Source organism: Octopus bimaculoides, chromosome 2 (genome assembly GCF_046866305.1).
Source record: "Octopus bimaculoides isolate indiv1 chromosome 2, ASM4686630v1, whole genome shotgun sequence".
Taxonomy (NCBI): Eukaryota; Metazoa; Mollusca; class Cephalopoda; order Octopoda; family Octopodidae; genus Octopus; species Octopus bimaculoides.
In genome coordinates this window covers 14,452,576-14,464,176 of record NC_142929.1, presented here as the reverse complement: position 1 = coordinate 14,464,176, position 11,601 = coordinate 14,452,576, and the positions used below count along the sequence as shown (strand labels likewise).

The window sequence follows — 11,601 nt, the reverse complement described above, 5'->3', positions numbered from 1 at the left end:
ACAATCATCACTAAAGTTAGTCACTTTAGTGACAATTGTATATATATATATATATACAAGGATACGATCGTTATTTAAAATACTGATCTTATGAGGTGGCCAGCGTGGGAATAAAAAAACCTCAAAGGTAATAATTTTTATAAAAATTATAATTTAGGGTATCTAAGAGATACCACCATGCTTGAAATGGTAGTCAAACCTTGACTCTAAAACCATTTATTGACGTTTTATAGTCAAGGTTTGACTGCTATTTCAAAGCATGGTGGTATCTCTTAGATACCCTAAATTATAATTTGCACTCACACACACACACAAATATAGTTGGCAATATCATTTCATCCTTTAATAAATTTAAATTAAATAAGTTTTACAATAATAAATTAAGTAATACCTCCAATGGAGACCAGAATACAATTGATTGTAATTCTAGAGATAAGACTAAATGTAAATTTAATAATAAATATAATGCTGAGGACGTAGTATATAAATGGATAGTAATTTTGAATGATAATAATAATAGTAATAATGATAGCATAAATACTACTTACATAGGATCGACTTCCAATAAAATTAAATCACGGGTAGCCCAATATATGAATTCTTTTAAGAATAGAAATTTAATGAATTCTACGGGCCTTAGTAAATACATATGAGAGCTTAAATCTAAAATAATAAAATACGATTTAAAATGGGAAATAGTTTATAAGGCTAAATCGTATAGAATAGGGAGTAAATTCTGCTTATTATGTACAAACGAATTTAAAGAGATAGTGTTAGCTAATAAAAAATTGTTAAACTCCCAAGATGAACGCAATATTAAATGTATATATAAATTAAATTATTTATATAATAAGTTTATATAATGTATTTATTTATTTAAACCCATGAAAAGTTACCAATTTGTAGTTATGACTGGTAGCGTTAAATACATATAATTAGCTTTAGAATACACTTTAAACATTACATATATAAAATTAGAATAAATAACTACCTTTTACTAATAAAAAATTCAACGATAATATGTGCTTTCTTTTACAATGTTTTATAGCATTATTTACGTAATACATAACTTTCGTACGTGTTATAGTTATTATTTTTTGTAGATCTAAAGGTTTTAAGTATTTTAAGTCTTCAATAAACAATATACTTTAGACAGACTTTCTTTTTCGATAATTTCGTTATCATTATAGTAAGTATAATACGTATTTATCTCTGGGTAATGGACGCCATATTTATCACGTGACCTTTCAGTATAAATGCTAAAGTACACTTATTTCGGTTTAATTTACAGAAATTCGCCGGCAGATGAGTCATGTTTTTTAAATTTATTCTAAACAATATCAACATACGTCCTTTATTAACGTTATACACTAACACGTATTTACATTTTTTTACCTCTTCCATAATGAATTTGTAGTGACACCTATAGCAGACGACTGTTATATGTTCAATGTCCGGAGTTTTATCCGCGCATGTGCAGAGACTAGTTCCGGAAGGAATACAGGAAGAGTCTCATGCGCATGCGTAGAGTTCGACACCCAGCTTTGGCGCCTTTTCTCAGTCTCTTCGTTCGCTGATCTCCGTCGAGACTAGAGCTCTCTCCAACATTCCAGCACTAGAGCTACACAAATAACCACGAACTTCATTGACGGCGTCTCAGTAACTTTTGGCGACGAGCTACCGAATTCCACTGTAAATAAATATTGTTGTGTTCAGAATCTGCGTTCCGTTGTTTCTTCAAGAAATTTAATGTACGGAAGCGGAGTACACCTAATGGTGTATAACCCTTTTCCTACAAATTAATCTTGTTCACAATAATACTCTATTTGAATATTTTTAGCTCGTAACTTTTAATAATAATATTAATAGAAAGTTAAAGAAGTGATTTTTAAAATTCTCAATCGCAGAATAATGCTAATAATATAGCCTGAACAGGATAAACTATCCCTATTTTGCAGAGAAAAGTGTAGGTGGCTACAGCTAGCGACCTACACTTTTCTCTGCAAAATAGGGATAGTATATCCTGTTCAGGCTATATTATTCTGCGATTAAGAATTTAAAATTACTTCTTTAACTTTCTAAAAGACATCTCAACGCTTCTAAAAGCAAACTTCGTTTGTTTATTTACGTTTGTCGTAATTTGAATTTAACATATGAGAGCGTCTCATAAAGCGAGATTTATATATCTTAATTTGCAGAGGAATTTGTAGTGGGTAGTTTAGCTTAATCGGTCAAAGCATCGTGACATGTAATCACGGGGATGTGAGTTCGTGTCCACAGCTAGCCACCTACACTTTTCTCTGCAAAATAAGGATAGTTTATCCTGTTCAGGCGATATTATTAGCATTATTCTGCGATTGAGAATTAAAAAAATCACTTCTGTAATTTTCTAAGACATCTCAACGCTTCTAAAAGCAAACTTCGTTTGTTTATTTACGTTTGTCGTAATTTGAATTTAATAATATTAATGTTTTTAACTTAGGGATTACATTACAGGTTTGTTTCTTTATATATTTTTTTTATTCCTTATCATATTGTGAGGTAAGTTAAATTTTTAGGATTTAGCTTTTTTTAGGAATTTGACCTGAGGAGTGATCTCTTTTGGGAGTAAAATCATTTTTCAGTTCTAATGAACTTCGATATGGTTTTCTTATATGATTTTTATATAATCCTAATTCAGCTACGAAACGCACATAGTCGATGTACAAGTATTTATTTTTATACATTATATTATTGTATTAATTTTTATTGTTCAATTTATACTTTATTTGATTTTTAGATTAATATTTTTATGATGAACGTTTCTTTGTATGGTGTGATTTAAAAAGTATTTGCTCTTATATATTATATGATTGTAATAATGTTACTGTTCAATATTATATATTATTAAAATTTTAGATTAGTATTTTGTATGGTATATGTCTCACAGCATGGTTTTGGACGGGTTCTTTATTGACTGAGTTGTGGAATGGTGGTTCGTCTCTAAATTAGTTACACACACACACACACACACACACACACACACATATATATATATATATATATATATATATGTATGTATGTATATGTATGTATGTATATATATATGTATGTATATATATATGTATGTATATATGTATATATATATGTATGTATATATATACTTATATATATATGTATATATTCTTTTATTCTTTTACTTGTTTCAGTCATGTGACTGCGGCCATGCTGGAGCACCGCCTTTAGTCGAGCAAATCGACCCCAGGACTTATTCTTTGTAAGCCTAGTACTTATTCTATCGGTCTCTTTTACCGAACCGCTAAGTTACGGGGACGTAAACACACCAGCATCGGTTGTCAAGCGATGTTGGGGGGGACAAACACAGACACACAAACATATACACACACACACACACACATATATATATATATATATATATATATATATATATATATATATATACATATATACGACGGGCTTCTTTCAGTTTCCGTCTACCAAATCCACTCACAAGGCTTTGGTCGGCCCGAGGCTATAGTAGAAGACACTTGCCCAAGGTGCCACGCAGTGGGACTGAACCTGGAACCATGTGGTCGGTAAGCAAGCTACTTACCACACAGCCACTCCTGCGCCTATATATGTATATATATATATGTATATATATATATACATATATATATATATACATATATATATATATATATATATATATATATATATATATATATATATATATATATATATATATATATATATATATATATATATATATATATACAGGGTGCGGTGAATAAATTGTTGTCTAAATTATGCAAAGATGAAAATAACACTGATATCTCATTTTAAGAGGTATATTTACCAAAACTGCATACAAATATCTTGAAACACTGAAGAGTAAATTTATTCAATAAAATCATCATTGGCTTCAACGACAGCCTCGAAACGACTTCAGAATCTCCTGCAACTCTTCTGGATGCTTTCTTTGTTTAAGTTGGTCAATACTGCCATTATCCTTACCTTCAGTTCATCTGTGGCGTTGCAAGGAGATTTTTTGGTCTTTCGCTCATCTGTGCCCCACACATAGTGATGAAGGGAGTTGCAGTCTGGAGAGTTAAGTGTCCAAATGTTAGGGGTGAGGTGGGACCAAAAATTGTCTGACAGTCATGACTGAGTTTTCCTGCTTGTGTGGCATGGTGTAGAGTCCTGTTGCCAGACATAGAGTGATCCAGTGATCACCTTCTTGACTCAGGGCAGCACTACCTCCTTCAGGCACTTGATGTAGGCCTCCATGTTGAGTGTGTGGCCGTGTGGGAAGATGAATGGAGGCATAACGTCACCATCACTAGTGATCAGTCCAAACACCAAGATGTTGACTGGATGTTTGATTTTTATCACTCTTTATACATGTCCTCAGATTGATACTCAAATACTCTGGAATGTTTGTACTGGAGTTTCTGGTGGAAATACCAAGCAGTATATCATGTTGTTTTCAAATTTCTGGCAGAGAAAATTGTGTCATGGTGCTGTTTTTCTCACAGATGGTGCCTAATTGACCCTACTATCCTGTGTAGTTGACAAAATCAAAAATGCGCATGCTCAAAATTAAAAATATAAAATGGCAACAATTTACTCATTGCCCCATTTATATATATCGTTTATCTTTTCTGATACTGATTTCAACCAGAGGCTGAGACCATGCTGGAGCACCGTCTCTCATTGTGTTTGAGTTTCTTTTCTGTACTGTTTCTAGTGGAGTAGCAAGTTGGACAGAGCTGCTCTTCTCTATGCCTCCTGTTGTGATATGGATTCATCTAGCATCTTAGATAAAAATTTGTCCTGACATACATATACACATGCATATCTATCTATCTATCTATCTATCTATCTATCTATCTATCTATCTATCTATCTATCTAGGACCGAGATGCGGTCAGAGCGACGAAACCGTTCTGCACGCACTCGTGCAGTGTCCAAAGATTTCCGACCTGTGGGCTTATGCCGAACGGCTGCTGTCACGTGTGGGACGAGTCCGCCTGTCAGCCGAGTCTATTGTGCAAATTGCTCCACCACCGTCCCTCAACAGGGAAGGCAAGGCAGTGTTCATCATACTGGTGGCCATGGTGAAAGAATGTGTGTGGTGGACCCGAGCGAAAGGATTAGAGACGAAAACTTACCTCTCTGGCCAATCGCTCATCAACTTTTTCAAGTATCACTTGAAAAGGAAAGTGAGAATAGAGAGACAGTTTTTGTCTCGTGAAAGTTTCATTAAAAGGTGGGTGAATGTAGCGTGCGAGTGACGAGGTTACCATGGTCTTTTCCGTAGGCTTTTCTCTCCATGGATAAACCTAATGTTACCCCATGTTACACTATTGGCATTTTCTGTGATATACGATACCCCCATTTTCTTTTTGGCCCCTACCGATCCCTTTTGATCGGATTTTTTTTTTTTTTCTTAAAGAAAAGCTCTACAGTTGTATTTGTGCCCTCTGTGTGCAGCCCTGTGTGGCTAATAAAAGAAAGTTATCTATCTACCTGTCTGTCTGCCTGCCTACCTACCTACCTACCTACCTATCTACCTTCATATCTATCTATCTATCTGTCTGTCTGTTTGTCTGTCTATCTATCTATCTATCTATATCTATATATATGATAGATCGCTGACCACTACACATATTTTTTCTCTCCTTGTTTCTTTCTGTGTTCCTTTCTGTTGAAGAGCATAGGCTCAAAACGTTAAAGACTTTTTCAATTCCCGAGCGTTATACTAATACAGCTGTTTGTTTTCTACACCACCTGTCTTCCTCTGTTGTTTTTTCGTGAATTCTCCCATATGTACTCTTTTACTCTTTTACTTGTTTCAGTCATTTGACTGTGGCCATGCTGGAGCACCGCCTTTAGTCGAGAAAATCGACCCCAGGACTTATTCTTTGTAAGCCTAGTACTTATTCTATCGATCTCTTTTTGCCGAACCACTAAGTTACGGAAACGTAATTACACCACCATCGGTTGTCAAGCGATGTTGGGGTGACAAACACAAACACACATACATATATATATATATACATATATACGACCGGCTTCTTTCAGTTTCTGTCTACCAAATCCACTCACAAGGCTTTGGTCGGGCCTGAGGCTATAGTAGAAGACACTTTCCCAAGGTGCCACACAGTGGAACTGAACTCGGAACCATGTGGTTTGTAAGCGAGCTACTTACCACACAGCCACTCCTGCGCCTATATATAATATGTATGTATCTATGTGTGTATGTCTGTGTGTATCAATTTCTGTAGGCAATGTATAAACTCATGATGGTCAATTCTTATGCAAAGACTGGACCAGATGAAACATAAAATAAAATCTAAAAAAACAAACAACAATAAATATAAATGAATGCTTCCTTGACAGTGTAGAAAATTGAAATTATGATTACATTATCTCAGAAGAAATTTCAACATACAAAGGGGTACTGAAAAGTTCCTGGCTTTAAAGGTATCGCAGAAGGCCTGGTTGGAGGCCCAACCTTCTGAGTTCTTTTACAGGGCTTAGAAAAACCGAAGGACTGCTGCAATGAGTGTGTGAATCTGAGAAGGGAATATGATGAATCAAGTCACAATTAATTGATCCCACTGAATTTTCTTTTACACAAAGCCAGGGACTTTCAGCACTCCCTTGCATAATAATTACTATTGCACCTCTTTTATTTTGTTATCTCTCCCCACTGACCCACATTGAACTTTTCCTCCTCCACAGTTTTATCATTGTTTTCTCTGTATTTCTCCCTTATTACATATTAGCATGATAATCTATGTATGAATCCTCTTCCTTCTTCATAACAAATCCTCTTTACATTCAGCCAAACCAAAACCGAATACATTTCTAGTCCTCTTCATTGTTAGCAGAATCGTTCATGGTTCTTGCATTGATAGCCATATCAGCTGGTGCCTTATATATATAATGGTTCCCTGCTACAATTACACATTGTGTTATTTGGAAGAAGTGTATTTGTATTCATGTGTTGAAACATGTATTGTTGTATGAGAACGTTTTTAAAAACAAGCATTGAAGTGCCAAGTGAATTGGTATTTTAAAAATGAAGGATATCTTGAATGCAAAAGAATAGCTGTGAAAACAGCTTAGAACAGTGGGTTCTCAATTGAGGTCTATACAACCCCTGAGGTTCCATGTAAAGTTTTGTGGGCTCCATGCAACAAAATAGTATGTTATGGATTCATGTATGCATTTTAATAACCTCTGAAAAGATGTTGCTTTAGATGTATGTATTGGTATGTATTGCAAGAAAGGAACTCAGCCACTTTGTGTCCTTGAGGCTCAACACCCAATAAGAACTCAGCCACTTTGGATAGATAAACAGGCAGATAGATAGAGGGATTGATAAATTTATAGATAAATAGACAGATAGAGGGATGATAGATAGACAGACAGACAGACAAACAAACAGATAGATAGTTAGATAGATAGATAGATAGATAGACAGGCAGGCAGGCAGATAGACAGACAGATAGTTAGATAGATAACAGACAGATAGTTAGATAAAAAAGGCGGAGAGCTGGCAGAAACATTAGCACGCCGGATGAAATGCTTAGTGGTATTTCGTCTGCTGTTACGTTCTGAGTTCAAATTCCGCCGAGGTTGACTTTGCATTTCATCCTTTCAGGGTCGATAAATTAAGTACCAGTTACGCACTGGGGTCGATGTAATCGACTTAATCCCTTTGTCTGTCCTTGTTTGTCCCCTCTATGTTTAGCCCCTTGTAGGCAATAAAGAAATAAGATAGATAGACAGACAGATAGATAGATTAAAATGGAGACAGACCGAAAGTTATGGATTGTTGAAGATGTAGATATAGATAAATGTAAGTATATAGATATATAGAGATCAATAGATTGATAGATGAATGGAGTACATTACATTTATTTTGATTAAAAACAACTTTTCCTTTTAAAATGTTGCTTAAATATTTTAAGCAATTCAAAATAAGTCATTTTAACCACTTTGATTTATGTTTAATTTCTCTTTTAGTCTGAGATATTTATTTTTTTCCCCTTTATATTTATGCATTTCAAAACAAGTTTATATAGCGAGACTTCAAATAATGATTTAATCACTTAAAAATGTTAATGTATAATTACCAAGTTCTGTAAAAATGAGTAAATTATACTTATCCATATTTATTAAATTCTAAACACGATCACCACTTTGACGTATGTGTATGTATGTGTGATTATGTATGAGTTTATATATGTGTATCTGTCTCTGTGTGTGAATCTGTATGTGTGTGTGTGTGCATGTGTGACTAATACTGTGGTAGAATGAAGCAAAAATGATAGAACTTTATGTAATTGTAGAATCGATAGAAATAACGGTAGGGGTCTGAAATTATTGGCTGTGCATGACTGTGGACCTTTAATGTCATCCCTAGATGGGTTGATTTCTAAAAAATTAATCCCATTAGATTTCAGCTGAACTATTTCTTATAGCAGCCGGGAGCTGGCATGCCAATCAGCGTAAAGTCGATCGGTTAAGTCGACAACGACCTGTATTTGGTTGTACGTTCATTCATTTTATATCCATTTTTTCATGTTAGCATAATTCAGATGGAAACTTATCTGAAGTAATATTTCATGGCTGGATGCCCTTTCTGTCACCAACCTTTACCTGCTTTTTTTTTTTTTGAGGTAAGGTTTTTTTATTTTATTCCACCAGTCTTCAAAGTGCAAAGTGATTGGTCATTTATTATTAAGGAGTGTAAACTTTGCATTACTGTTTCACTCAACCAGTGATAAGCAAGAATGTGAAATGTCTATATTTACATACACACTCACACTCACACACACACACACACACACACACACACACACACAGAGTTAACATGCTTGCATCCCACAGTGTAGTTAGGGGATGTTATGAGCTTACTTGGTGTATTTACACCTATTTGTCGACAGTGAGAAACGTTCTCCATGACAAAATGCATTGAATGGCTGGCTTTTTCATGGGCCCAAATATACCTCAAGCATATTAGAACTGGTAACGAGTTCCTATTTATATACACCACAGCTTAAAGTTGTCACCCAGTATTTTATCTACGGCAAGCCACTGAATAGCACAACCAGTCATTGAACAACAATGGAAATATCATAAGAGGGACTTGTCTCTCATGTCAGTTCACAGCACCTCCCTTTCTGGTCTCTGTTGCTGAAGAGGAGATAATCACTCTGAAAAACCATGCATCCCACTGTCTGTTTAGAGAGTGCAGTGAGCTGACTCTGTGTATTTGCACCTATCAGTCAACAGCAAGAAATTTTCTCCATAACAAAATACAGTGAATGGATTCCTTACAGGTTTGGATATGTCTCAAGCATATTTGATGTGGCAACAAGTTTAATATACATTATTAGCACTGTCACCCAGTATTTTAAGATGAATGCCCTGTCTACCAATTCCCCTCATGAAACATTGGGCAGGCAGAGGACTATAGAAGATAAAAATAGTCCAGGTTGTCACACATAGAATTCAAAAACACGAGGTAGCAATGTGAACTCTATATCCAAGATTTTATATCATAAACTGAATGACTAAATTTGACATAAGATTATATTCATTATTGAAGGAAAAACTGAGATATCAGTAACATAAAAGAGTAAAAGAGGTGAACTTGCCTGAACAGAGGATCAAAACCAAAAATGGTATGTTGCAAACTAATCTTCTGTCATACAATACTCAACACTAGAATTATTTTAATCAGTAATTACTTCCTGAGTTTACAAGATCTTTATTTCATTTCACATTGGTTCACCTCTGAAGATCAATTTTTTCTCATTAGTGACCATAAGAAAGGAATGGATATGAGTGTAAGAGATCCATTCATTGTAAGACATTTCTCTGAAGTAAGTCATACTGGACAAGTAGAATGGCTTTTAGAACTGTAAATGTCAAGTTATTTTCCTCTTTTTCTCCTTCCAACTTTATATTAGTAAAAGAAAAAAAAAAACATTCATGTTCTAAGAAGGTGTTGCTATAGGATTTATGAAAATTTTCAAGAATTCTGAATGACACTCAGTGTGTTAAGATTTATTTATTACAGAATTTTGTTAATTTCTGTTGTGCCAGCTCACTAGAAAGTTCTTCATCACTTTTTAAAAAATCTGTTAATATTCTTAATTATTAAAGTACTCGATCGATAAAAGTATTGGACATCATTGTGTGGTAAAATCAAATATTTGATGTTTGATTTCATGTTGGTTTAGTTCATTGTTTCATCAAGTCATTAAGACAGATCTACAAAAGCAATTTAGTCATTTTAACCTAACATACTGGGCTGTGTAAAAATAGGAATGCAGTTGAGTTGCTTAATATGAGTGGAATGTTATTTTCATGTCAACTAAGAGATCTGGGGAGATGCCTTGTTCATTGCAAGCCTGTTTTTTTAAATATTTTAGGAGCTTTGAGTGAATGCTTGAGCTAACAAGCATTTCATTTCCTTCAGCGGTAACACTGACTGGTCAACCACTTTTTTGAGCATTGCAAATTAGATCCAGTCTACTCAAATTTGTTGCTGTTTCTGTAAACTGTTCATCTTGATGGAACTAGTCTTTAAAAATTTTCACTCCATTCCTGTCTAACCATTTCTGTATTCTTTCTTTTGCAGTATTACTTGATGAGTCACTTTCATTTATCGTTGGTCAAATTTCCAGCCATATTATAAATATCTGAAATTAGGAATAATTATTTTATTATAGAAAAAATTAGTTTAAAAGGACACAGAACCATAGAATTCTTATCCTAAAAAAAGAAAGAGAGATATGAGAAGAACATTCCACTCATATTAAGCAACTGTGTACCTACTTTTGTCCACCCCTGTACAATGTTACTTCTACACAGGTTAGAGACTAAGCCACATTAACTTCTCATACTCATTTTAAATGTAGGCATGGCTGTATCATTAAGAAGCTTGCTTCCCAGCTATGAGGTTTCAGGTTCAGTTCTGCTCTACAGCACCTTGAGCAAGTGTTTTCTTTTATAGCTCCAGACCATCCAAAGCCTTGTGAGATGATTTTGTAGATGTAAATTCGAAGAAGCCACACTCACTTCTCAATGTCCCCTCCAACACCATCATCACCACCAGCTGTAAGATAATGCCTCAATAACATAGTTGTCCAAACCCTGCAAGCAAAGAAAAAATGGATGTGAACATGAGTGAAACAAATATATACATGTGTATGTGTGTGTATGTATGAAGTATATATAAACACATACACACATATTTATATATGTGTGTGGGTGTGAATGTGCTTATATGTTTGTATGTATATCTGTCCTCTTACACACATCACATTAAAAACTTGTCATTCATTTATTTGATAAACCAGATGTTCTTTTCTACTCTGTTCACAGTATGCAACTGGTACTTAATTTATCAACCCTGAATGGATGAAAGACAAAGTTGACTTTGGTGGAATTTGAACTCAGAACATAAAGACAGACGAAACACTTCTAAGCATTTCACCCGGCATACTAGCGTTTCTGCCAGCTCCCCATCTTATGATAAACCAGATGTTGCCTTAATACCACAGCTACCAATCAGTCCTTTAGGGTGTATTTAAC

At 34.5% G+C, this 11,601-nt stretch overlaps 1 long non-coding RNA gene across 1 annotated transcript; it reads right to left on the bottom strand.

Moving 5' to 3' along the window:
- Positions 1–10,053: 10,053 nt before the first annotated feature.
- LOC106876005 (uncharacterized) lies at positions 10,054–11,153 on the bottom strand. Its single transcript, XR_016237850.1, has 2 exons — positions 10,843–11,153; positions 10,054–10,706 (listed from the first exon to the last, which is right to left on the bottom strand). It is a non-coding gene; the product is annotated as an uncharacterized LOC106876005 (long non-coding RNA).
- Positions 11,154–11,601: the final 448 nt, after the last annotated feature.